This window comes from Peromyscus maniculatus, chromosome 1, assembly GCF_049852395.1.
Source record: "Peromyscus maniculatus bairdii isolate BWxNUB_F1_BW_parent chromosome 1, HU_Pman_BW_mat_3.1, whole genome shotgun sequence".
In the NCBI taxonomy this organism is placed as follows: domain Eukaryota; kingdom Metazoa; phylum Chordata; class Mammalia; order Rodentia; family Cricetidae; genus Peromyscus; species Peromyscus maniculatus.
In genome coordinates this window covers 194,294,787-194,321,962 of record NC_134852.1, presented here as the reverse complement: position 1 = coordinate 194,321,962, position 27,176 = coordinate 194,294,787, and the positions used below count along the sequence as shown (strand labels likewise).

The following is a 27,176-nucleotide window of genomic DNA, read 5'->3' as shown; positions in this document are numbered from 1 at the left end:
CTTAGCTAGCATGTACAAGGCCCTGGGCTGCATCCCCAGCATGGGAAACAAAAAAAAAAACCTATTTGTACCTAGGTGTGGGGTAGACACCTGTGATCCTAGAACTTGGGAAGTAGATACAGGATGAGCTAGAGTTCAAGGTCATTCTATGCTGAATATGGAGTTTAAAGCCAGTCTAGGCTTTATCAAACTCTGTCTCCAAAACCAAACCCCCAAATAAAGCCCTAGCTGTAAACATAGAAGAGTGGAGATGCTATGATAACGCACAGGTTAACATAAATTAGCTCAACACATACATGGTCTCCAAAACGGCTGCAGAGCTGACTTGGGGAGGGAGGGAGGGAGGGAGGGAGGGAGGAAGGAGAGAGCAAGAGGGCACACTGTCTGGCTTGGGGAGGATAATGATGGTGGCTGCTGTGGCTTGGCCTGGATAATGAGCAGTGTCTGGCACTGCCACCCAAGGGAGGGCAGTGAGAGGAAAACAGGAAAAAGAACACTATAGGTCCTTCCCAACTTGCCTACGTGCCTGGTGGTGTGGTGTGGTGGTGGTGGTGGTGGTGGTGGTGGTGGTGGTGGTGGTGGTGGTGGTGGTGGTTATAAGTTCACTCCCAACACCTGACTCAGACTGCTTAAATCAAAATGACTACACAGAACAGGAGTTCTCAGAAACACAGGAAGGCACAGCACAGACAATAGCCCAGTGCCTTGAGGGTGTCAGGCACAATGCAGATTCTCAGAAACATCTGCTGAATTGAGAATGAACTGACAGAGCAGGGACACATAGACAGAGAGAGAGAGAGAGAGAGAGAGAGAGAGAGAGAGAGAGAGAGAGAGAGAGAGAGAGAGAGAGAGAGAGAGAGAGAGATATTGGGTCTTGCTATTTTAGCCAGGCTTCCCTACAACTCCTATCTTTCTGCTTAAATTTCTTGAGTGCTGGATTACAGGCATGTGCCACCACACTGCCTTCCCTGGGATTACAGGCAGGCGCCGCCACGCTGCTTTCCCTTTGCTTCTTCATTTCAGACCCCAGGAGATTCTTCCTGTGGTTCAGGGACTAGTGTAACTGCACCCCTGAGATGTGATACTGAGCTGGAGACCAACAAAAGGGAGCAGAGACTTCCCAGGGCAATCCTCCCAAGCTATGAGCTGGCCCTATTTATGCCTGCAGAAGTCCCTCAGCTATTTCCATGCTCAGTTACCAAGCTCCACCCCAGGCCTGGTGCCAGGGATGGGGCCAAAAGTGTCCTTCCCTTAAGTACTGACTATGGACAAGCCTGGGCTTGTGCTAGCTGAAAAGAGATGACTCTCCTCTACACAGAAGAAAGCAAGAATCAGAGTCACTTGGTCCCAGCAGTCTTAGCTCAAGGGCCCATCAGCCTAGGACAAATTCTTGAATCTCCCCTTGTTCTTCCCATTGTCCCCAGTAGTTTACAGCTGAATGCAGAAGTCTGCAGTGACCCACCTGGCTAAGGGGATAAGAGGTCAGAAAGAACCCTGGCCCTGGAAGGATCAGCTCAGCCTAAGAGGGTGTAGCCAGAAGAAAAGCCCAGGTAATCCCCCAGGAAACATAGTATTTATAGCCAGACATAGCCTGAGATGACCCTCAGAGCTTGGGTTACCTTTGATAGAGAAGAAGAGAGAGGACTGTGCTGGCCCAGCTCTACTCATCTGGGACTCTCAGCAGGCCTGTGGGCCTTGCCTCCCCATTCCCTGGGGCCCACTCCAGGGCATAGGGAGGGGAAAGGGTGGAGATGGTTGCTAAGTGACAAGCCAGACATCCTAACCTGTATCTCCTCCAGATACAGAGGTCTCAAGTGGTACTGGGCAGGGCAGAAAGATCAAGGCAGGAAAGCTCTTGTCCCCTGGGACTCTATGTCAGCTCTGGGACAGCACCATGCCTAGAGCACTGCACTTCTCTGCCACCATCCTTTTCAGTGGCCTGAAGCTCAGAGTCCCTGCAGTTTGTCTTCCTGATCCTAGGGGCAGCTCAGCATCTGGTGCAAATGAAGTGAGCAGACAGAATGGGAAAGGCAGGATGGCTGGGAAGAACGCCCCGCAAACAGGGACGAGAGGACCGTTGGCGAGTAAGAAGACAGGCGGGGGACAGGGGAGAGCCTGGGGGGCCAAGGCCAGTCACAGAGTGCTCAGTGAGATGCCTGCAGAAGGACAAGGCACTGGATGCCAGAAACCAAGCCCAGAGAGGGCCGGAACCTCTGCGGTAAAGGGAGCTCCAAGTGTGGCCAAGAGAAACAGCCTTACCCAGAAGTCCCAGGGGCAGCTATGGAAAAGGACAAGGGGGCTCACAGAGCAGACAGCCTGTGCTTTCACTGCTCTGAGGCGGCACATACATTCACAGGCGGGCCACCCTGGGAGTACTGGGGAAGAGGCGTGTCTGCCCTCTGGCCGAGCCCCCAGCCTGGCCCTGCAAAGTCAAACACGAGCAGGTAGTACCCAGAGCGGGCACTAACCAACCACGCTGGCCCACTTCCTGAAGAAAAGCCGGCCCATGTGAGCTTGAGTACACACCGAAGCGCCACATGTCCTATGGGCAGCAGCTCCTTGGCTGCGCTGGTCTGGAGGGAAGAGGGCACAAATGCACACACAGCAGGTGTTGACAAAGTTCCTACACTTAAGTCCACGTGGACTTGACAATTCCAGCTGCTCTTTCCTTGTGGTGACTGCACTCTACTCTTCACTCTGTACTGATTATTGTTTCCAAGTACAGCTGGGGTCCTGACCTGAACGAGATGGGCAGAGGGGCTCTCTCTGGCTAGTGAGCACCTGTGTGAATGCCGGCAGATGACCTCGCCATCCTGTGCCTCGGTGTTCTTCTATGTAGCAAGACCATTTCATGGGGTTGCAGTAATGGCTAAGTGTGACCACTCTGCCTAGAGCTTCAATGAAGGATTCTAATCAAGCCAAGTCAATACTGTGCATTACCACAATGCAGTCAGAGGTCAGCATCTTCTTTGTGAAGTTGCTGGATACTGAAATATTTGAAAACGCTTGCTCTTCACTTCCGAGTGCAGAACACAGGGGTTAACCGAGGTTAGGTTTCACGGGGACAAAGAACAGGCTTGGAGGATCTGCCCTCCCGTGCAGGCCTCACGGCACAGGGTCAGCGTTTTCCCTAGGGGAGAAGAGGGAGATGGCAGCTAATAAATAAGTCAGGAGCTCCTTGGGGGTTGCTGGGAAGGCCTCCTGTATCTGGCCAGCTCCCTTTGCTACCTTGGGACTGTAGGGAGGGAAAGAGGAAAGAGAGGGAGGGAAGAGCTCTCTCCACTGTTTCTGCCCAGGGAGCCCAGCTGTCTCAGCTGCCATCACAGGGGAAAAACCCAGTGAGTACCAGCCAGGACACTGTGCCACGCTGGGCTCCATATTACCTGGGGTCAGAGACGTCATTCTATTAGCACACAGCACCGAGGGTGGGGCAGAGTCTTGAAGTTTAATGTCACCGAGTCTTAGCCCTTCCTTTGCTGATGAGGGAACGGAGGCCAGGAGGTGAGTGTCTCACTCCGGGCCCTGCATTTCTTTCCCAAGTTGTGTGGAGCATAAACTCCGTCTATTAAACTATTCCACCAGCAGAGCAAGCTGAATTATAACTGAATATGAAAATATCTGGAGCTGAACACGGGGACTATGGTGGGAAAAGCAGCAGGTAAAACAGAAAATGAACAAGGTAACAGGAGCTAGAGGTTCAAGCCAGCTTTCTGGATCCTGGATCCCAGTCCATGCCCAGGACTGGGTGCCCAGGTCCTTCACAGGCTTGAGGAAACACTTATCAGCTAGACCCTAACTAAGCACAGTTGGCATGGGTCTCAGTAGTGGAGACCAGTCCCCCATCTCATACAACAACCCTGCTTGGGAAAACTGCTACCCCATGAGGAAGCCTACCTCCATTGTGGATGAATCTGAAGGCAGAAAGCAAACACTAATACTAGTTACTCCTCCTTGGGCTACATGGCAGGAATGGAACACAGATACACAGATCTGCGGACTCAGATACTCCCCGACTGAAATCATCTTGATAAGTCCCCTGTAAGCTGAAGACAACAAAACAAAACAAAAATCCCATAATGCATTTAATACACCTAACTTACCAAACAGCACAGCTTAGCCTAGCCTACTGTCTTGGTCCATCTTCTGGTACTCTAACAGAAGAACAGAGAGTGGGTGATTTAGGAAGAAAGACGTCTATTTGGCTCACAACCCAAAACCAGGGTACCAGCAATGGTACCCGATAGTCAAGCTAAGTCAAGCTAAGGTTCAAGTCGCTGTTGTTTTCAAAACTTGAAAACTGTTCTCTTTACCACAACGTGCAGGAGAATACATGGTTAAATGCAGGAGGTCTTGTGTTGCAAAAGGCATAGCAGAAAAGCCAAAGAACAAGTGGGCATGCGGCTAGGAAAGGAAAAGGGGGCAAACACCGAAGAAAACATCAAGCCACTTCTAAGATGGATCCCTAAAGGCCCCACCACCGCAAACCATTCAACTAGGACCAGGCTTTGCCCGAGTTCTATCAGACACAGATCACACCCAACCACAGCACCTATTGTGCACATGCTCGAACTCTTCCATTAGCCTACACTTGGGCAAAGCCTACTTCACAATAAAGTGTCGAGTAGCTTGTGCTATTCATTGAACACCATAGAGAAGGCAAACAACAGAAGAATTGCAGAAGATGCTTTTGTGCCACTGAAAAGTCAAAAGTGGTAAGTCGAGACCACTGGGTTTTGGAACCTAGACAGAAATGAGCTTGAACATGAGATCCATTACTACCTAAATGGTCTTGGTAAGGCACTGGATGGTCATCATCTCACTTGAGGGAGGTTGGAAACTGTATGAAGCTAGATTTATGTATGTACACATAAAAACCTAAATCCTGGGGTTGGGGAGATGGCTCAGTGGTTAGGAGCACTGCCTGTTCTTCCAGAGCTCCTGAGTCCAATTCCCAGCAACCACATGATGGCTCACAACCATCTATAGTGGGGTGTGATGTCCTCTTCTGGCATAAAGGTGTACATGCAGATAGAGCACTCATATACATAATAAATAAATCTTAAAAAAAACACAACTAAATCCCACAAGAGATTTCCTTAACACTCAAACCCACAGGCTCTTGCTTCCTTAATGTGTACATATACACACAAACGTGGCACACATTTGCTCTAGTGGAAGCACTGATTACTGTTACTGTGGTTATTTCTGTAATTGTTTTTTTAAAAAAAGGTTTATTTTTATTTGTGTGGGGAGATGTGGGTCTGTGGAGGTCCCATGGAGCTGGAGTTACAGGTGGTTGTGAGCCACCCGAAGTGGGTGCAAAGAACCAAACTTGGGTCCTCTAGAAGAGCATCAAGTATTCCTACCTGCTGAGCCATCTCTCAGTTTCTGTCATTAACACTACTATTTGAACCTGCCCGCCCCCTCCATCTCTTTAGCCGGCTCCCTGCTCTTCACTGTTCTCCACGCTGACAATCCCTACTTCCTGCTACTGCTTCTCCCTCTGATGCTGAATCAGAGAAATGCACAGACACAACTTACCCAGACTTAACTGGAAGAAATAAAACGCCCGAGAACAATAACCAGGACGGAGCCTGGTGGCTGCAATACATTTCCCAAGAGGAAAAGCTCTTAGGCATTGGCTTAGTTAGGTTAGCTGAGAGGACTGAACAGCCCAGGGGAGGCACAGCACCAAGTATCACCGGCTCCTGTGTACATTACATCTCTGCATCACAGCAAACGTCACACCAAGTATGTTTAGAACTCCTGGGGTCAAGCTGGGCACGTGGCACCATCTGTAATCACAGCAATTGGGGGCAGGAAGATAAGGAGTTCAGGATCATCCTTGGCTAAACAATGAGTTCAAGACCAGCCTGAACTATAGAACTATCTCAAAACAAACAAACGAGCTCTACATATTACGATCAGAGCTAAAAAGATGATGCTCTCCCTGGTGTGGCTCCAGTTCTCTCAAGCCCTCCGTTAATTTAATCAACATTTTGTCAGAAGCCAGTAAAGAGTGCTGTGCTATTATGTTTCTGGTTGGCATTCTTAGTGGAGTGAACTTGGAATCACAAGTCCAATTCCTCTCCATCATGACACCCTGCATGATCCTCCAGGCACATCTACCCAACCTGAATGCCACTCTTTTATTTACCCAGTTTCTGTGAGCTGTTCAAAGTATGCACAGCGACGCCCAACACTTCTGAGATCTGGGACCCCATCTTTTCAAGGATCATCACCCACTTCCTCATGCGGCACAGTCTGCAGCATACAACATTTAGTTTACAGATTGACAGAGAACTCACTGAGCACATTTATGCTCCAAAGCCAAGTTTGGGCCTTGCAGGCAGCTGTGCCTGACTCATCCCTTCCCCTTCCTCCTCTACAGCCTGACTCACCAGCCCTGGCAGACCCTGTCCCCCCTGCTTTCCTTCCTTAGCACTAAGGGGTCCAGACTTCTAGCCTCCATCCACCCTGATCCAGGACTGAAGCCCCAACATCAGCCCTGGATTACACTCCCAGCTCTTCCCCATGCTGTGCTGTCCTAGCAAATACTTGACTATCAACTACTAGAGGACAGATTCTTGACGACTGATACAGCCACGGTCCACCAGAAATATGCACCCCGCCCCTTGAGGGGACAGATCTGACTTAATTGCTCTGAGTCTGCTCCTCGCTCCAGCACCACAGGGCTTTAGAAGCTCTCCAGATGGTTCCAATACACAGCCATGCCAAGAAGCACTGATCAGGAACTTGCTACCCAGCCAAGCTGGCTGCTTTCTGTGTGTTTAATCAGGCCTCTGTGAGGGCCTGGCAAGGGGCGCTCTGGGAGAACCCGGTTCCTGCTTGAGGCTGACCATCTGCACAGTCAGGCTGGCTAAACAGCAGCTCAGGGGAGGCCCTGTGATTAGGGGGACCTACATGCATGTCCAGAGGGCAGTCACCTCTTTGCAGATAGAACAAACCAAGCCCCAGCCCAGGTGTGTGGCTTGGGAGGCAGACAGCCCTGGACTGGTTCCTTGTGCTCCTTACTAATATGGCTGGCAGACCCTGTCCCTCTCCCTGACTCCACTCAGCCTGAGGCCTGAGTTCTGACCAGTGTGACCAGAGCTCAGACACCTTCTCCTGTGGGGACACAAAGGCCTCTTCCTACAGGGCCAAGTTGTGGTTGTATGCAGAGAAAACAGTCCGCTCCGAGACAAGGGGAATGAGGAGGAGAGCAAAGAGAGGGATCTGTTTCCTAAGAAAACCCCACTCCTCCCCAGCTGCTCCAGAACGAAGAAGGGAAAAACCTGACTCATCAGTGTCTGTGTGACTCACAGGCAGGCAACTCACTTGCCAGGACTGGGTGGGCAGTCCGCAGGGGGCTCCCGACTGGAACTGTGCACAAATAAAGTGCATCCTTTTAACCCCACGGCTGTGCCAGGACACATCCGGCCACCAGCTGCTAGGCCTGGGTGGCTGTTCCGGCAAGAGCACTTAGCTCCTCGAGGGCCCCCAAGAGCCCCAGGCTCCAGGGGCTGGTTCAGGAAGTGGGAAAACCAAAGGGTTTGGACCATCAAGAGGCGGCTTTGCAATCAGAGGGCCCGAGTCCACCTCTTGATGCTACCTCACAGGTGGGACCCAGGACAGCCAAGCCTGTGGCCCTCAGTCTCCACACAGGTAAACTGGGAGTGATAAGACCGTGTGGTGGTACAGTCCTATAACCCAAGCACTTGTGAGGCTGGGGCAGAGGAGCTTGAGTTTAAGGCCAGCCTGGGCTACACAGCCAGACTACGTGTCAAAACAACAGCAACAGTACAACAAAGCAGTCAGAAACACAGTCAAGAGCTGGGCCTCAGTGGGCAGAGACTCCTACTCCCTTCACAGAAGCGTAACAGGACCCAGATTCCTGGATGAGACGCACCACGTCCCCCATCTTCAGATGGGTCAGAGGCAGTGCCACAGTGGGCATAAAGGCCAAAGGTGCTGGCTGTGCCCAGCTGGTTGTGGAAACACCTGAGAAGCTGCCCAGGTCTCCTAAGATATTTATTTTGGCAATGCCTAAAGAAGTGGTCTTGGAAAACGGAGCCAACAGTGATATATGTCCCCCAGGAGGGCCCTGACACCTGAATGGAGTACTGGGACAGCCAGGGCCCCAGTATCCCCACAAAGCACATCCCAGGCCTCTAGCCGGGCCACAAAGCAGGGTCTCCAAATGAAACAGGAGAAGGTGTCCGTGTCCTCCTGCTCAGGCCCTACAGAAGGGGTTGATGAAGTGGGCAGGTGAGGCCTGGGATGATAACACTCTGAGACTGAGCTTCTGCTTCCTGCCTTTTTAAAAAGCAAAATTTTATCCCCACCCAGACTCCCCCAGCCACCTCCCCACCCCTATCCCAGAGACTAGAAGGTAGTAGAAGGCTTTCAAAGAACCTGTTCTCTGAGGCAGGCAAATTGGAGTGATTCAGGGGAAGCAGGGTAGAATGAATAGACCACTCCTGATATCTCCACGAAGACCGCAGGCTTCAGGACACATGGCCTCAGCTCCCACTGGCAATACCTACCCTGGGCTTCTCAATGGGAGCCACTGGTGGAGTAGGAGGCCTTCACCTGGGCATCATTTAACTAAGCTCTGTGTAAATTGGGGCATCTCAGAGAGCAGGAGATTGCCTGGCAGGTCTGGGGCAGAGCTGCTGGGCATCCTTGGCTGGGCCCCTTGGACTACAGTTCAGAGCTGCTTCTAGCTTTCCACTCAGCTCCAGTCTGCAATCTACCCACTGGGAAGCCTGCGAGTACTCCTGACCCTCCAAAACACAGCTCCTGCACACAGAGAGAGAGAGGAGGGGAGGGGAAGGGGAGGGGGAGGGGGAGGGGAGAAAGAGGGAGAGAGAGAGAGAGAGGGAGAGAGAGATAGGGAGAGAGAGGGAGGGAGGGAGAGAGAAAGAGATTCTGTGCCCTATCTCCCAAAAAGACCTAGGAGAGACTCTCTAGTCCTTGGACTCTGTGGCCCCACCCCCACCCGGAACCATTTACAAGGGAAACTGCTCGGATTGTTCACAGTCATCCTTGAAATGTTCACTGGCCTTCTGGTGAGGCCAGGCACAGTAGATGCCCAAATGAGAGTAAGTCTCCGACCAGACAAACTCAACTCCTTGTCTCAGCTGAGAATGAATCACACAATGATGCACAATGTTTTTTGGTTTTGTAATACAGTATGCTCACACTTGTTATGAAAATATCTGAATAATTTAGGAAATCCTTGGAATGTGTGCTCTGGCACATCTTTCAAAATATACAAACATACAATAAATAAATATGTAAATTAAAAACTGAGACAAGAAACCAAATAGGTAGGTACGAGAGTGGAGGCACGCAGCCAGTCTGCTGGAAACATACACCCTGGCCCACTGCCTCCTCCACATCTGCCAAACCAGCGGCTGGAACCCAGGGTTGCTCATCCCTAAGGCCTCTAAATGAGGGCCTGGGTGGGAGTAAGATATCCTTGTGCCTGCATTTCAGACTTCTCATTTCACCCTCCTTACAACATAGTGAACTACCCTACGTTGGCTTCTGCTGTTGCTGGAAGAGCAAGCTCTGGGCCTCAGTTTCCCTTCGGGGTAATGATGGCAATAGAGAGGGGAAGCATCTGATGGAGACCCAATCCCAGGAGGAGCTCAAGAGTCCATGGGTGGGCAGTGCCTGCTCTGTAGCTCCTGTCCCTGGTGCTGATGGGGCTAACCTTGAGCTCCATGCTGGGTCACACTCTAGTTTATAGGACCCTACTACCCCACCCACAAGGTAACCCAATTCTCTGTGCTCAAATGACAACTGGGGGTGGAGCCAGAAGCCTGAAAGCAGGAGAGGGGGTGATTACTTGCTGCTAGGGTGTGCAGGCCTAGACAAAAGGGTCATGGCCCAGATTCATTTCAACACCTAATTCCTTAGCACCCTCTGGGTTGAAAGGCCTGAGGAAGTGAGGTTGATATTTTAATTAACTTAAGAATATCCAAGCCGGGCGGTGGTGGTGGTGCACACCTTTAATCCCAGCACTTGGGAGGCAGAGGCAGGTGGATCTTTGTGAGTTCGAGGCCAGCCTGGTCTACAGTGCGAGATCCAGGAAAGGTGCAAAGCTACACAAAGAAACCCTATCTCGAGGAAAAAAAAAAAAAAAAAGAATATCCAAGACTTAAGGACTGCCTCCTCACTGAAGTCTGCTCTTCCAACCTGGCAAAGTGGGCTCCCTGCCCCCCACCTCAGCTCTTCTCCTAATTCAGCTACTGTTAACTCACCACCTTAATCCCATCTCCCCTACTGGACTACTGGAAGGAAGGCTCATCACTAGGGCAGGGCTTGGGCCTCCCCCTCAGAGTTGTCTAGGTCCCTGGCCCAGAATGAGTTTTTGGTATTCCTTGGGTAGGTGGGTAGAGGATGGATGGATGGATGGATGGATGGATGGATGGATGGATGGATGGACGGATGGCTAGACCATCAGACACACAGTGGGTGGCATAAAGGAGACTCAGAGGCTGTTTCAAGGGGCAGGTATGGGAGAAGCCAAGGCCTTCAGTCAGGAGAAATAGCCAATACAACAGGCAGAGCCAGCTGGGCATCTGATGAGTTGCCCTGGACCTTGCATGGTCTAATGGGTGTCCTGCCTACATCCCAGTCCTCCTACTTATACTGTTCTCCGTAGATGGATGAGGGCTCCATAAATATCCGAACTCATGCCTGTGGTATGGCGATCAGGGTCACTTCCAAAGTGAACTCTAGCTATGGCACTCACTGGATTGTCCTGTTTTTTGTTTGTTTGTTTGTTTTGTTTTGTTTTGTTTTCAATCTGAGCCCCTCCTGACCAGCTCCAGTCTTAACTGGTTATGCCAAAGGGAAATTCCCAACTCTGTCAAGACAAAGCTCTTATTGCCTCTCTCCCAGGTCTCAAAAGTAGATCTCTCCAATTCCATTCAGATAACACAGTATGTTATTAGCTGTTTTTGTTCTGTGATAGGGTCTCACTGTGTAGCCCAGTCTAGCCAGGAACACACTATGTAGCACAGGCTGGTCTAGAACTTGTGATCCTCCTATCTCAGCCTCCTGAGGGCTGGGATTACAGGTATGTGTATATTACTATATCTACTTTACAGGTTAACTTCTTAATGATGGAAATGCTGGCACGTCTGTCAACTAAAACTTGGGACCAGCATATGCCATAATGAACTGATAGGATGCTAATTCAAAAGGATGAATGTACCTGACTTGGTAATATCTTAAGGCCAGAGATGGGGGAAGGAGCAGAAGAAGTGAGAGAGAAAGCCAGAAGAGAAAAAGAAAGCTCAGAAGCTCATAGTCTCTGGTGATCTGTCCTTGAATGTAGTAAGCTTTGCTGTCAGCCCCCAGCTCACAAATAATGACACGGAGACTAATTATGACAGCTCAGCCTTAGCTTAGGCTTGTCCCATTAGCTCTTGTAACTTTTTTTTTTGGGGGGGGGCAGGCAGTTTCAAGACAGGGTTTCTGTGTATAGTTTTAGAGCCTGTCCTGGAACTCAATCTGTAGCCCAGGCTGAGAGCTCTGTAGAACTCAGAGATCTGCCTGCCTCTGTCTCCTGAGTACTGGGATTAACAGCGTGTGCAGCCACTGCCCAGCAGCTTTTGTAACTGAAACTGACCCATTTATACTCCTCTGTGTTGTGCCTTGAGGCTGTTTACCTTTCTTTCAGTCTGTCTGTCCTCCTCCACTGCTTTCTGACGTGCGTTTAAGATTCCTCTCCTACGTCCTTTCTCTCTGCCCAGAAACTCCGCCTATACTTCCTGCCTAGCTATTGGCCATTCAGTTCTTTATGAAACCAATCACAGTAATAGATCTTCACACGGTGTACAAATACCCCGCAACACCTGATGCCTACAGTTGAGTCATCTTTAAAGTGGAGGTGGTCATACCTTTGCCACCCAGGCACTGCCATGGAGCAATAAGCAGGGGAATGGGCTGTGACTGTGTGTCTGACACCATCTCGACTTGGCACAAGTCAGAGCTGGGGTAACTGTTGGGGTCAGTTAGTGGTCCTGTCAGGGTTCTGTGCTTCCCCCCAAAACTGGCAACCCTAAATGAGCTCAGGTTTAGTATCTGGAGGAAGAAAACCTTCCCAGCTGAGGGTGGGGGATAGGCCTTCTTTTCTAGGAAGCATGTTTGTGCACAGGTGGGCTTTTTAAAGAGTTTTATGTTCCTTTAGCATCCATTTAAATGTAATTTGGTAGAAAATCTGGAGACATGTGGGGCAATAGAAAACCTCTGTTGTGACAAGGCTGAGACAGACCCCCGGGTTTGCCTTTGGCTGCCTTCTCCTTTTTTTTTTTTTTTGTTTTGGTTTTTCGAGACAGGGTTTCTCTGTGTAGCTTTGCGCCTTTCCTGGAACTCACTTGGTAGCCCAGGCTGGCCTCAAACTCACAGAGATCCGCCTGGCTCTGCCTCCCGAGTGCTGGGATTAAAGGTGTGCGCCACCACCGCCCGGCCGCCTTCTACTTTCTAAGTAAGGAATTACTGATTGTCTTGGATCAACTAAAGCTTCCATTTAAGTTGCTTTCTATGAGTTGTGCCTCAAATATGAGGAGAGTGGGTGCAGAGACACATAACTGTAGGCCAATGCAGAACTGGACAACACAGCAAGACTCTGTCTCAAGAGCTAACATCAAATAAAAACCAAAATCAAAATGGGGCTTGTGGCAGGGCTAGGTTTCTCCGCTGCAGGAGCACCTGACATGCATGGGAGCTCAACTAGTTCAGAAAATGAACTGGAGGGTGGACCACACAGGCGTGCTGGGAGTGAGACAGGGAGCAGCAGAGAGGACCTGTCCAAGGCAGAGAACTCCGGAACTCTGGTGGAATAGGTTTTGGTCTCAGGAGAAGGTATGCTGACAGCGGGTGGCCCCAGGAGTCACTGCTGCTCCTGCCTTAGGGTTTCATGCAGCAGCGGCTGTAGAGCCTGGCTGGCGGGGGGCTGCTGGTCATGGCCCACAGCACCTGTCCTTCCTCAGACTAGTCTAACGAGGGCTTAAGATCTGTGTCAGGCAAGAGCTGACTGAGTCAGCCTGGGGATGGGGTGGGGCTATGCAGAGGCACGGCCGACAGGTCAGGCCTCATTCTCTCAGGAGTGCTCCCCCAGTGGCCTCATCCAGTCCCTCCCCTGTGGGGGTGGCTCACAAGATAGGCAGCCTCCCTCTCCAAACCCAGGAGAAAATGAGCCAGGCCCCCAGAAGAAGGTGCCTCTGCAGACAGGTTGCAGCTGGTATCTGTGCACTAGGAGACCACCTGTCCCAAACCTCCTTCCTGCCGTAGACGCTAGCCAGGCTCTGGGGTGAGGTGGGAAAGAGGAGCTGACAGCACCAGGCAGCAGGAGCTACCTGCCTTCAGTACAGCCACCGAAAGGACAGAAGAGCCCTGTGGGCACAGCTCAGGGCTGATGGGAAAGGCAGCCTCTTGGTTTCAGCTCAGCTGGAGGTCAAGAACTGCTAAGGCTGGCAGCCCTGACCAGGGATGCTATTTGCTTGCAAGTGAGCATTTCGTCGCCTTGGTGACCCAGGGAAGCACAAGGCAGGAGCCAGTCACAAAGTCACAGCAGAGCCCTCTGTGCTACACTGGGCAAGTGGATAAATGCCAAGCATCCCTCCCTCAGTGAACTCTTTGACTATGGCCGGGAACCACATGCTCCTATGCAGACCTTAAAGATGTACAAGGCTCCATCTTGCCCTCAGGAGGTCCTAAGATACCTCCAGCAGCAAGGAAATAGACAGCTTGAGGAGGCAGAAGCAAAGATGGACAGGACTCTCAAAGGGAGAACACGTTAGGGGAAAGATACCGAAGAGGCTTTGACAGGGGTGGTATTAGATAACAAACAAGCTAGCACATCCCCCGGGAGACAGCCTCACTTGCTTGCTGCTCCAAAGCGAAGCTGAGAACGCCTTGGTCTGGATTCCCCCTCCAGCTGGTTGCTTTCTCCAACCAGTCAGTGCATGCGATCTGTCTCCCTTTCTAATAATGGGGTCCCACTTGGCTGACCTTCTGCCTTCAAGCTGACTGCTAAGCCAGCCAACTACCTAGACCCCAGAGTCACAAGACTGCTGTCTAGGCCCCGTCCAGTCCTAGGGCCCCTCCCACTGCACTCCAGCCCAGCCTCACTGAAGGCGTTTTCACAGGTGAACTCATTAGGTTTTTTTCTTTATTTTTATGTGTATGAGTGTTTTGCCTGCATGTGTGACTGTGCACCATGTGTGTGCCTGGTGCCTGTGGACATCAAGCTGGGGTTACAGATGGTTGTGAGCCACCATGTGGATGCTGGGAATCACACCTGGATCCTCCACAAGAGCAGCCAGTGCTCTTCCCCACCAAGTCAACTCTCCAGCACCATCCCTGACACAGTGATACACAAAATCCCATCATGCCAGCTCTGTCACATTACCCATGCCCCTTTCTTCCTGAGGACCAAGCCACAGGCAGCCTGCTCTGGACCTGGGTACTAGCTCTACACTTCCCAGACCACAAGGCAGTTCCTTGGTTCACCAGAGGATGAGTTATAGACCCAATGCCTGGGATCAGCCCTGAGCTGACAGGAGCTGCAGAATGGAAACAGATCCCCCAATCTGCAATAATACCAGGTACAATTAGGAACCCCTCCAAGCACCTTCCTCACTTTGTTAATGTTTAAAAGATGACATATGCCACACACAGAGAAATTATATAATAGAAACATAAAAAGAAAAAAAATGTAAGTCACCCATATCCTATCTCCTAAAAATATCTAGCAATAACACATTGAGGTATTTTCTTTCTCTTCTCAATTCACACACATATTTCTGGGATCATATGGTGTGCACACCTGAAACTTGTAGCATTATAACAGCCTCACTCTGACGCCAGCTTCTAGCTCAGTTAGTCTCAACCCCTTGCTGCTAGCCAGAGTCACCTGTGGCAACTCAGAACAAATTCAGATGCTTGGCTGGTTCTTCCTGGTAGTGACTCAAAAGTAAATGAAACCTATTATAAATAAAATAAAAAATCCTGCTGTTTTTATTTCACATAAATTTATCCAGCAAACAATTATTCAGTGCTTACCATGTTAAGTGCTGGGTCCTGCATCGAATGCAATTCTCCAAAGCAAAACCTCACAATAGCCTCCACTCATTCGTTCACTCACCCATTCAAGAACACATATGAAGCACTGACTGCATTAGGCCCCAGCCAGGGAGCAGGAGCAGAGTAGAACACTTTCAAGGTCAGAGCTAGTCAAGGGGACAGACTCACAAAAAGACAGTGAGAGATCAAGTTACAAGTGCAGAGAATCTACAGTCTCTAGGGCGGGGCACGGAGGACTGCTGGGCCAGTGACACTGTTTAGACATGCCCCCAAGAGGTGGAGGACTTCTGAGGAGGGGAAGCAGAGGACGACGTGGTCCAATGGCTCAGTCTGGGCCCCATGTAGAGGACATGGGTTCTGAGCTGCTGCGACGGACAAGGAGTCAAAGGGCCTGGCCTAGGACTGTCCCGAGGCCTCTGTGGCTGGCAGAGTTGGGGTAGTGATGAAGGGACTGGATCTAGGAGGTGCTTGAATTAGCCTTTAGGTAACTCAGTTTCTAAAATCAGGGCTGGGGATATAACTAAGGGCAGGCACACACCCTACCACTAAGCTCTACCCCTAGCATGTTTCTAAATTCTTACACTGAGATGAAAGTCTTCATACATAAAGCTTTGAGCACATTTCAACTTGGTTCCCTGTGATAAAATCCTCACTGGGGAATTTCTAGGTCAAAGAGTAGAGATATTTTTAGGGTTCTTGGTCCCTCTGCCAAACTGCTTTCCAGAAAGACTCTGAATTCCCATTTCTACCAGCAGTGTCCAGGAGTGCTGTAGTGCTCAGGCCCAACAAGAGACTGAGGTTGGCTCATGTTCCCTCCACTGTTAGGAGGAAGCCCCTTTATGTGGCTCTGAATGAAAGGATCATTTTCCAGCCATCAGCAGTGCTGGGACCGAGGAGCTAATGGCTTTGTAGGTAAGCTGGGCCAAGAGAGAAGCATGCTCCTTGCTCTAGCCCATCTTCCTTAGTAATAATGGTATGTCATGGCTCTCCAATGCCTGTGAGGTAAAAGTCAGAGGCTGGAGAGATGGCTCAGTGGTTGAAGAGTGCTTTCCTTCTCTTCCTGAAGACCCTCGCTGGGTTCCCAGCATCCACTTCAGGCAGACCGCAAGTGTCTGTAACTCCAGCTCCCGGGGATCCAATGCCCTCTTCTGGTCTTCACAGGTACACACACACACACACACACACACACACACACACACACACTGTGTACACACACAGGCATAGACATATTTTTTTAATCCTAAAAAAAGAATACATGAAAGCTGAACTCCTTATTATGGAGATCAAACTTTCCAAAAATATGTACTTCAGTATAGTTCATTATTATTATTTTTCTTTTTTTGAGACAGGATTTCTCTTTGTAGTCCTGAACCTCACTATATAGACCAGGGTGGCCTGAAACTCACAGAGATCCGCCTGCCTCTGCCTCCCAAGTGCTGGGATTAAAGGCATGGGCCACCACCACCTGACCACTCATTCAATTTTATATATTATATTTTATATGTGCTCTATCTTCATGCTCACCAGAAGAGAGCATCAGATTCCACTATAGATGGTTGTGAGCCACTATATGGTTGCTGGGAATGGAACTCAGAACCTCTAGAAGAGCAGCCAGTGCTCGTAACTGCTGAGCCATCTCTCCAGCCCCATTCATTCATTTTTAACATTTGTTAAAATGTTAGGTACTATTTGTACACATGGAGCATACACTCTACACATAAGGCATAAGGCAGGAATTACTAAAGGGTTACACTAAAAATAAAGTAGAAAAACAGAATAAGAGGGACATAATTTTAGAAACAGTGGCATGGGAAGGCTCTTACAGGTGTAGAGTCCAAGATGGAGGGAAGTGTAAGCTATACAGACATCTGGGACAAAGTCTCCTCTCATTCCCTTCTGTGCTTAGACCACATCCAGCTCCAATCTCCATGCACTCTCAGATCTTCAGGTCTCTGCGTCTTCCTCCTGAAGACCCCTCCTCTAGCTGCTGACCCTGAATGCTGAGAAGTCATGCTTTGAAGCCCTCCTGCCCCCGGCTCCTTGCGTTTGGCCTGCTCCCAGCACTTTATGTCCTCTGTGTGGTCCATAGACCCACACATGTGGTACACATTGCGTGTGCACTGCCCAGCACACAAGAGAGTCTCTAGAACAGACTGTTTCCACACAGGATCTCTCCAGATGACACAGCCAGTTTCTGAAGGGCAGAAGTTACTTTAGTCAGCCTCTGCTTCACGAAGTTGTGTGGCACAGTCACACAGATGTTCACCAAGAGAGGGCCAGGGCAAGTTTGTTGAAGAGAAAGTGGGTGCATTCCTGGACCCTGAGGTGAGCACTGGCAGGTGAGGTCCCTTCTCCTTGTATGTTCATGTCAGGGACATGATGTGACAGAAAACGGGTTTCCTCTCTCCTGAGCCACTATGTCCCCGAGCCTCTGTGGCACAGCAATGGTGCTACAAACACACCTGCCTTCCGAGACCGGGCTGAAGACGGAAGGAATGAAGTCACCACTCTTCATAAACCTCTCCTAGTGGATCCCAGAAACTGCTCAGGGGCTAAGAGGACTTGCTGCTCTTCCAGGGGATCAAGTTCAGTTCCTAGCACCCACATCAGATGGTTCACAACCACCTTTGATTGCAACTTTTGGGGATCCAATGCTCTCTTCTGACCTCCACAGTACTCACATGCACATACACACAACTAAAAAAAGAATAATTTTTAAACAAACAACCTTTTCTTGGTGCCTAGCTAGTTGGGGAGATAGTGGGTATGGATTTCTAGCCAGTCCACTAAGGTTTGGGAGGGTCAGAAGAAGAGGCAAGATGAAGGAGGTGAATAAGCCATGGCGAAGCCTCCGGAGGAACTCAGAGAGGCCAGGGCAGAGGTGGGAAGGGCAGCATCAGAGCCTTGGAGGGTTTCAAGGCCTGACTCATGGTGGCAAGAAGGATGTGGTCGTTTAGATCTGGAATGAGCCCCAACAGCCCCCGTGTTAACGGCCTGACCAGCCTGTGGCACTCCTGGAGTTTGGTAAGACCATTAAGAGGCAGAGCCTAACTGGAGGAAATACTCGCACCCTGGCCCCTTGTTTTTGTTTCCTGGCTGCCATGAGCAGGTCTTCTATGCCATGGGCTTCTGCCACAAGGTACTATGCTGCCACAGGCTCAAAGTGCCAGAGCCAAAAGAGCATGGCTGAAACCTCTGAAGCTATGAGCCAAAGCAAACCTTTCTTGTTTTAAGGAAATCATCTCAGGCACTCTGTTATAGTAACAGAAAGCTAACCATCCCAAAGGATCTAGAGAAAAAAAAAAGCTAACACACACACAATACTTACGTTAAGTATTTTTTGGTCTTCCTGATTTGTGGTCTTCCTGACACCATGGCTGTCTTAGGGTAGGATCAGGAAGGGACATAACCTCCTCCCACTGAGGAAAGTGTGCTTTTTCGTACTCCAGGAGACAATTCTGGGTCTATTAGACCCATTACCACCTGTTTTCACTCTACTCTGGATAATACTCTGAATCCTAAATCCTGGCATCCACCAGTCACACTCATTAAAGATACAGTCCCTTATGAAGCCCTGGGTGCCTAACCATTTGGCTCATTAAGCCCTGACTGACAGCTCCAAAACTTCTCCTTAAACCATGTGGCTGAAAGGTGCCACAGACCAAGAGGAGCCACACAGGACACAACCCACATCGGATCCCCGCCTTTCACTGGCCCTGTGACCCTGAGCAAGCTTTACCACTTGGTCGGTGTTAGAGAAAACAGATGTGCTGTGCTGTGCTGTGCCCGCATGGCACTCCATAAATGCTCATTTCCTTTTATCACTTCCATGCCATGGTCTTGCCACCATCCATTGAAGTCCCACCACTGGACTCGTCCTTGAGGGTTAAGGCTGTCTGTAAGATGTCACTTCTTACACAAGACAATAGTGTCTGGAAAGAGAGCAGGCTGAGTGTCTGACTGGGTCTCTAATGTTACAGCCAGAGACATCATATTCTACGTGCTATCTTCCTCTTGGCTCTTAAAGGGTGGGTGGCCGGGAGGAAGATAGCACATAGAATATGATGTGTCAAAGAGCCATATCTTCAAGATCTCTGGATCACCAAGTGTGGGGACTAGAGGATGCTAAGGCAGCTAAAAGGGCCTATTAGCTCAGGGCCTATATGCCTCATCAGAAGGAAAAGGAGGGAGGCAGATAAGAAACAGGACGAGAGGGTAGAGTCTCTAAAGGAGACCCAGGGGAAAACAGGACTCTAACTCAGTTTAGAGCCCTTGCCTGGTCTGTACAAGGCTCCAGGTCTGATGACCAGCATTCAAGAGTAGAACAGAGACAAGAAGAGGCCCTAGGAGTTGCCAGAGTGTCTCCTGTCTCCACAGTCAGGTCCCTCTCTGAGAGACTTAACTGTCACATCTGGCACCCTCAACTTCTCCTCCAACCACTAATACCCCTGTTCCTGGCACCACACGGCTCCTACATGCCCATCCCCACTCACCTTCTGGCCAGGTACATTTGAAAGAAGAAGGGAGCTCAAAGCTCTAGCTTTACCCTTCAGAAAGAGCTCTCCAAATCTTGCAATAAAAAATTGTGTGGGTCTTTAAGGAAGCAGAATGTGTCTGGCCAAGCAAAAGGACAAGATCAAGCATATTGAGGGTGTCCACAAAATTGGGGTGACTCAAGCAAGTCATTCGGCCTCCCTTTGATTCCTACTATCCTCTAAGACAGATTACCAGTGCCTGCCCCATCCAATCCTAGAATCCTAGAACCAACAAGGTCACACAGAACCAGCACATGGAACACAAAAGGCAGGCACACTCAGGCTTATGCAAATTCACTGAGTAACAGGGACTGTCCTCACAGGGACACAGCCCTGAGCAATAAGATAGCTTCAAAATACACTCTGGAGAGCAGCAGCTCTCAACCTTCCTATGCTGTGACCCTTCAATACAGTTCTACATATTACAGTGACCCCCAAGCATAAAATTATTTTCACTGCTACTTCACAACTGTGGTTTTGCTACTGTTATGAACTGTAAGGCAAATATCTGATATTCAGGATATCTGACATGTGACCCCTGTGAAAGGGTCATTTGATTCTCAAAGGGGTCGTAACCCACAGTTAAGAACCACTGTTGTGTGGGACAGGCTAACATAAGCAAGGGTTTTCTATTCACTGGTGCATTCAAGAGCTAGCCTAGCCCAAGGGAAGTCTGGCTGACCTCTCCAGGCCATGAAGTGGAGCAACTGCCCGCTGGCTAGGCAGTTGGGCCGCATGACCTGTAGGGTTTTCCCACTCTGCTATCCTGCCCCAGGGCCCTGGTACTGCAAAGGCATCTGCACCTAGTAGGGTCAATAATGCCCCTCCTGCAGCCTCTGAGGTTTACAGAATGTTCCTACCCATTAGGTATTTTGAGAGGCACTCTGGAATCACATCATACCTTTCTGCACCCCCAAACAAATGATGTACCCACAGAAAGTCAATGAGGCCGAGCAAAGTTCAAAGGATAACCAGCTCAGTTATGCAAAGTCTGAAGCCCCACAAATTCCAGGACTAGCTGACTAGCAACAGTAGCACAGAGAAGGTGTGCCCTATTCCCAGACCCATCCCAGGGCCAGTTTTCATGCCAAGTCCAGACACCTAGCAGGCGGTTGTACAATCCAAAGGGGAGCAGGAACACAATGATGTCTAGCTCCTGATGGAAAGGACCTAGACCAATCCTCAAAGACAAAAGGAAGTAAGAAATCCAGAATGAACCATTACAATGAAGTCTGGAGCCTACTGCTCATGCCTGGCTGAGGATGACCCTCCTTGTACCATTCAGAAAGAGCCTCTGCCAGGACATCACACGAGGGCTTATTTTTTGCAGAACCAGATCCTGTTAGAGCTGGAGAGGTCTTAGATACCATGTAGTTCATGCTCCAGCTGATGCAAGCGCGCGCGCGCGCGCACACACACACACACACACACACACACACACACACACACACACACACACACACACACACCGGCAGGCCTGAGCTCTCCAGGGAGAACAAGGTTCTCAGGGGCAGTTTGTTCCTATTTTAGATTGCTTTCTGAAGATCTCTCTTACGGGGAACAGAAAACTTAACTTCCAGGAAGTTCCATCCATGAGTGGTAACGCTACAAAAATCACACAACAGTGCCGGGCAGTGGTGGCGCACGCCTTTAATCCCAGCACTCGGGAGGCAGAGGCAGGTGGATCTCTGTGAGTTCGAGGCCAGCCTGGGCTACCAAGTGAGTTTCAGGAAAGGCGCAAAGCTACACAGAGAAAACCCTGTCTCGAAAAACCAAAAAAAAAAAAAACCCACAACAAATCTCTAGGCACAAAGCCCTGTGTGGGGTTTAGATCTCACAGTAACTGTGGGCCATGGAGTCAGACAAATCCACTTAAAACCAAGGATAGAACATTTTCCCTAAGCCCCGATTTCCTCCCTTATTGAAGAGAGATGACAACCACCTCATGGTTACCATGAGAGTTCCATGGGAGGGTCTGCACAGCTTGGACACAGTGCGCAAAGTAAGAAATGGTAAGAGAGCCATGACAATGGTTGAGGGGTTTAAGACAGCCTCTTTGATCGCCCTAAGCGTTTGTGTTTCTTGCTAAGCAGCCCCAGGTTCCTGATGGCCTAATTTCAAGTTCCTCAAACACCCCCTAGAAGCCATGTCACTGGCAGCTAATGTATAAATGCCAGGTCTTGGGAAAGGAGCCAAAAGCCTGTGTTAGAATCTGTCCACATCTATCTGTAAGGTGCCAGAGGGGATCTCTTCAATCTCAGCAGTGCTAAGCACCTTCGACAAGCCAGGTGTCACACCAAGCTCCGAGGGGCCACTGTTGAAGTAGACAGAAACTGCCCTAGGTCCTCCCGAAACCAAGGCCATGGGGAACTCAATGCTGCCTCCTCACGTAGGCTCTGGAGTTGAGCATCCCACACAGTCTGACCTTAAACCTTCACTTGCGTTTAAGTCCACTGTCTTTTCCTATGGAGTGTATGTTTCAGCTGAGAAGACAAGGGAAAAGTAAAAAGGGCCATGTGTTGGCTAGTTTTATGTCAACTTGACACAAGCTAAAGTTATCCGAGAGGAGGAACTTCAATTAAGAAAATGCCTCCATAAGAGCAGGCTGTAAGCAACCCTGCAGGGTATTTTCTTAATTAGTGGTCGATAGGGGAGGGCCCAGCCCATTGAGGATGGTGCCATCCCTGAGCTGGTGGTCCTGGGTTCCAAAAGAAAGCAGCCTGAGCTAGCCATGGGGAGCAAGCCAGTAAGCAGCACCCCTCCATGGCTTCTGCATCAGCTTCTGCCTCCAGGTTCTGATTGAGTTCCTATCCTGGCTTCCTTCAGTGATGAGCTACAATGTGAAAATGTAAGGCAAATTAACCCTTTCCTCCCCAACTTGCTTTTTGGTCATGGTGTTTCATTGTAGCAATAGAAACTCTAAGACAGGTCATGATATTCCAGATCAAATAACAAGAACATAAAACTCAGGACAGACAGCTGCCCTGGGGGAGGGGAGTGCCAGGCTCTGGGACTTCTGAATCTGGCCTGTTTCCTGCAGCATACATGTCCCTCCCCTTCTGCCTAATGGCCCTTCTCCATGGGACACTGTGGAAGAGACATCTGCCATGGGAAAACCAGAGGAGACAGTCACCAATTGCAGTCTCAAGGAACCCAGCCTCCAGATGCTTGCTGACCAGCGCAGTGGCACTGGGAAGTACTTTGGACACAGCTTCCCTCCAGCTCCCTGAGAAAGTATTATCACTTAGCCACTCACTTCTTCCTTAGCAGATGTCAAGCTCGTTGTTATCCAAGAGCCTTCCTCATGTAAGTCCCTGCTCAGAGCCTCCCGTTGGTTGTGCTGATCACACACAGCAGAGGCAGAAATAAAGCACGTGCTCTATTGCCAGCTATGGTTCTGACAGAGATGCCCCAGCCCGGGGAAGGGTTGTTGTTTTCTTTTTTAATTCTTTAAAGGTAGTCCTCAACAGGGATGGGGCCACATGAGATAAACATGGCTCCATCAGTGTCAACTTTCACAAGTCTGCTTAGCTGTGTCTCTTCTTCAGGGAAGTCTTTCTGACCCCCCCATTCTCATATTTCTGATCCCATAATTCTGTCCCTTTATCCTCTACTTTCACACAGTGGCATTTGTTAATTTTACTTATTTGAATATCATCTGTTTTCCCACTATTTGGGGGTCCTCCAAGAGTAGAGCCCTATCTATTTGTTCAACTGCAAGCCCAGGATCAAGTACATATTCAATGCATATCTGAGTTGTGGCGGTTCAGTCTTGGACTGAGGATGCTTCCATTTACCAATGGTACAAAGGCACACCCTCAGAACCATTTTGTTTTTCACTTCCAATACAATAGGCAACAGATGATACAATTACTCAGTACTTTGGTGCTTTGGCCTTGAACTCACAGAGATCCACCTGCCTCTGCCTCCAAAGTGCTGGGATTAAAGGCATGCGCCACCACCGCCGCCGCCACCCGGCTTCAGTACTTTCTTAAAAAGTAGGCTTTGTAAGATGATTTTGCCTGTAGATTAACATTAAGTATTCTGAGTATACTTATGCTGGACTACTCCAAGTTATGAGACCCAATAGATACATAATAAATATTAATAGATTAATATATAACTAATTTATACATTTGAGATGGGGATCTCTATGTTTTCCAAGATGGTTTAGAACCTTTGGGTTCAAGCAATCCCCCAGAATTAAAGGCCTTCTGAGAAGCTGGGACTATACAAACACCCCCAAACCTGGCTTAGCTAAGAATTTTTTACTTAGCCCAGCAGTGGTGGTGCACACCTATAGCCCCAGCACTTGGGAGGCAGAGGCAGGGGGATCTCTGTGAGTTTAAGAACAGCCTGGACTACAGAGCTAGTCCTAGAACTGCCAGGGCTATACAAAGAAACCTTGTCTCAAAAAACCAAAAAAAAAAAAAAAAAAAGTTTTGACTTAATATTTTCAACTTATAGGTTTATTTTTTAAAATCAGAATACAACCCCAAGGGGAGTTAGGAACATCTGTATATGCTTTAGACAGAAGCAGATGATGCCTTCATCCACACATACAGCAAAGAGCCACAAAGCCACAGGTCAGCCCCAGAGCCCCAGAACATTTGATCCAATGAAGATAAGACAGTCTGGGTAGATAAATGGCTGAGTACAGCTATGTGCCAGGCAATGGGATTATTCCACATAACCTTCACAGCCATGTCATGAGCTCCGTGCCAACCACCATCGGTTAAGATATCTAAGAGCTGAGGTATTAAGAGTTAAGGAATACAAGTTGGGCATAATAGCACCCAACTATAATCTTAATACAATCCCAGAACTTGGGAGGCTGAGGTGAGAGTATTGTAATTCGAGGCCAGCCTGGGTTATGCAGTTTTCCAGACCACCCCGGGCTGCACAGTATAAGACCTTGTCTAAAACAATAACACATAAGCTAAGCAATACAATCATTGAACAGTACACTTTTAAATTGTACTTCAGTCTGATCTAAATCTGTGTTCCTAGCCCCTAAACTTCAAGGTGTCCCTTTGTAGCCTGATCATGGTTAACAAGCCAGTGTGTGCTGCACCTGCTTCAATCTTCTCTCGAGCCCCTAAAATGGCTGCCATCCCCAAACACTTTCAGCACATCCCTTCAGGGCTCTAAGAGAGATGGAAGGTGAAGTTTCAGAGCACACTTCTCTTTCTGACCAATATGCAGATTTAAACACACACACACACACACACACACACACACACACACACACACACACACACACACACACGATACCTATCCATACTTCACTTGAGAAGTAATGTTGTATAAGGCAAGATTTTGTCAAACTCTACTTTCAATAGTTCTCTTTTTAAGACAATATATTTTCAAAACCTAAAATGTGATTATGATATTGAATATGCTTTTCAAATGTCACATTTGCCACAGTCCCCAGAGATTACAATCTATTTGTTTCTTCCCATTGACAGTCACCAGTCACAATGACAAGACAAAAAGGGCCTACCTCCAAGAGCAGAAGTAGCCCAAATAAGTACAGAATGTGCATCAGAGGGCACACTGTGGACATGTCAGAACAAGATGGCACCAGAATTTCAGCTGCAAGATTGCTGCAGAGGAAAGTCAAGGGATCCAACAGCTGTTTCTCCTTTAGAAGCCCCTTTGTCAAGATAACATCATAGAAAGGTCTAGGGCAGTGGTTCTCAACCTGTCACAGGGGTTGCCTAAAACCATCTTGCATATCAGATATTTACACTACAATTCTTAACAGTAGGAAAATCAGTTAAAAGAACAATGAAATTATTTTATGGTTAGGTCCCTACAACATGAGGAACCGTATTAAAGGGTCACAATGAGAACTATTGGTCTAGGGCTTCAGAAGGGCATTTTCCTAGCTGTGAAATGGGCCACTGGTGTGGGAGAATCCACAGGAAAGAGAAATACTCAGACCACTCCCGCCCAAATGTTCTCTGTGTTGCTCAGGGTATGGAGAACACAATGTTCAGCTCTGATAATGAAATGTGGGGTTTCCTCAACTGCGCTAACAACAATTTGTGACAGTCAACTAGGGAACAGGAGAGACTAGGGTTTAAATGGGCTTTGGGGACATCTGTTCTGCTCTCCTTTAACGCTCCTGCTCCAGTGGGCGGCAAGGACACCACCAAGGATGGGAGAATGGCCATGGGAGTCAGACCAATACAGGTTCCAGTCTGATTCAACGTACTGATGGTGTTGGTGAAATCATATAACATCTCTGAACTTTAATCTCCCTCACCTGTGAGAGGATAAACATATGACTTAGCTCAGGGGCTTACATGAAAGTAAAATAATACATGTAAAATGTTGCCTAAAAAATCCTACGTGAACACAGGAAGTACTGGTGTTAGCTTTATTATGTCTAATACTAAGGTTGTTTCCCAGTAGGAATTTGGGCAGCTGGAAGGACAGTCAACAGGCACCTGGCAACCCTCTGCTTTTCATTTCCTATTTATTGTCACAAGTGACAACTCCGGTTGAGGACAAGAACAGCCGGGCAGGTCAGGAACACACAGCAGCTGCGTTTTAGGAGAAGTAATATGCCAAGGGGCCTAGTTTGGGAACGGGCTGGCACGGGACTTCAAAGTCTGGCCTGTGCTGGGAGAGAGCAGGCAGCTCCCACAGAGGCTCTGGGAGGGGAAACTGAAGAGAACATCGAAAGAAGCTCTAGGGTGAGGAAGACACGCCAAAGGCAGCGGGGCAGGGACAGCTAGGCTTGCCGGGTAAAGGACGCTGCGGGAGATCCAGAGGAAGAGCAGGACGGTGAGGAGAGAGGAGCTGGGCAGAAAGAATCAGACTGGATGGTGAGGGCAGGGCATGATGGGAAGAACACCACAGCCTTTCCTGAAGCCTGTTCTACCGCCCTAGACTCAATGGGCTCTGGACTTTAGCCAGTATGCTGGTTGCTACCACAACTCACTGTCTCTATCTGGGTCCTCTGCCTAGGCTGGTGGCAAAACTAGATGCAGCATTTCATCATTTCCCCTTTCCTGGTATCTTGGGAACATGAGCACTATGGTTTTCTTAATGGGGAGCAGGCCACGGAGGCCAACATGGATGGACAGAGGAGTGGCTATAGCTATCAAGTGGCCCTTGCAGCTCCACACCAGGACATTAAGGGTAAGCATGCCTACCCACAAGTTCTTCTGTACTGCCTTTCTCTCTTGGAAGACAGGCTCAGCCATCTCCCTCCCGACCCAGTCCTGCCCTGACTACACACACAGTGAGCAGTCATGGGAGACCAATAGGAGTCAGATGAAATGAAAACCTGAAAGGTCACTCAGCCAGGGCTCCACACCACACCCAAGGAACACACAGCAGTATGCCATCTGAAAGGGAGTATGGGGTAGCTTGGTTGGAGCTAGTATCAAGTCACATCTTGGGTCCTTGGGCGTCACTGTGTACCAGCATCACACCAAAGGCCATGCTAAAAAGATGCCTACACCTATAGGGCTTGCCACATACAAAGCTTTGTCACATACATAACCTTTGACTCTCCCCCAG

The 27,176-nt window shown here is 49.2% G+C and overlaps 1 protein-coding gene across 2 annotated transcripts in view; it reads right to left on the bottom strand.

Moving 5' to 3' along the window:
- Positions 1 to 27,176, bottom strand: part of Ubtd1 (ubiquitin domain containing 1) — a 59,646-nt gene that overhangs the window by 13,518 nt on the left and 18,952 nt on the right. Inside the window, exon 1 of one of the 2 annotated variants that reach the window (XM_076563111.1) lies at positions 15,085 to 15,106. The exons of the other annotated variant lie outside the window; for it this stretch is intronic. The gene's annotated coding sequence lies outside the window, so the exon portion shown is untranslated. Of the gene's footprint in view, positions 1 to 15,084; positions 15,107 to 27,176 lie in introns of those variants that run through there. 2 annotated transcript variants of the gene reach the window in all.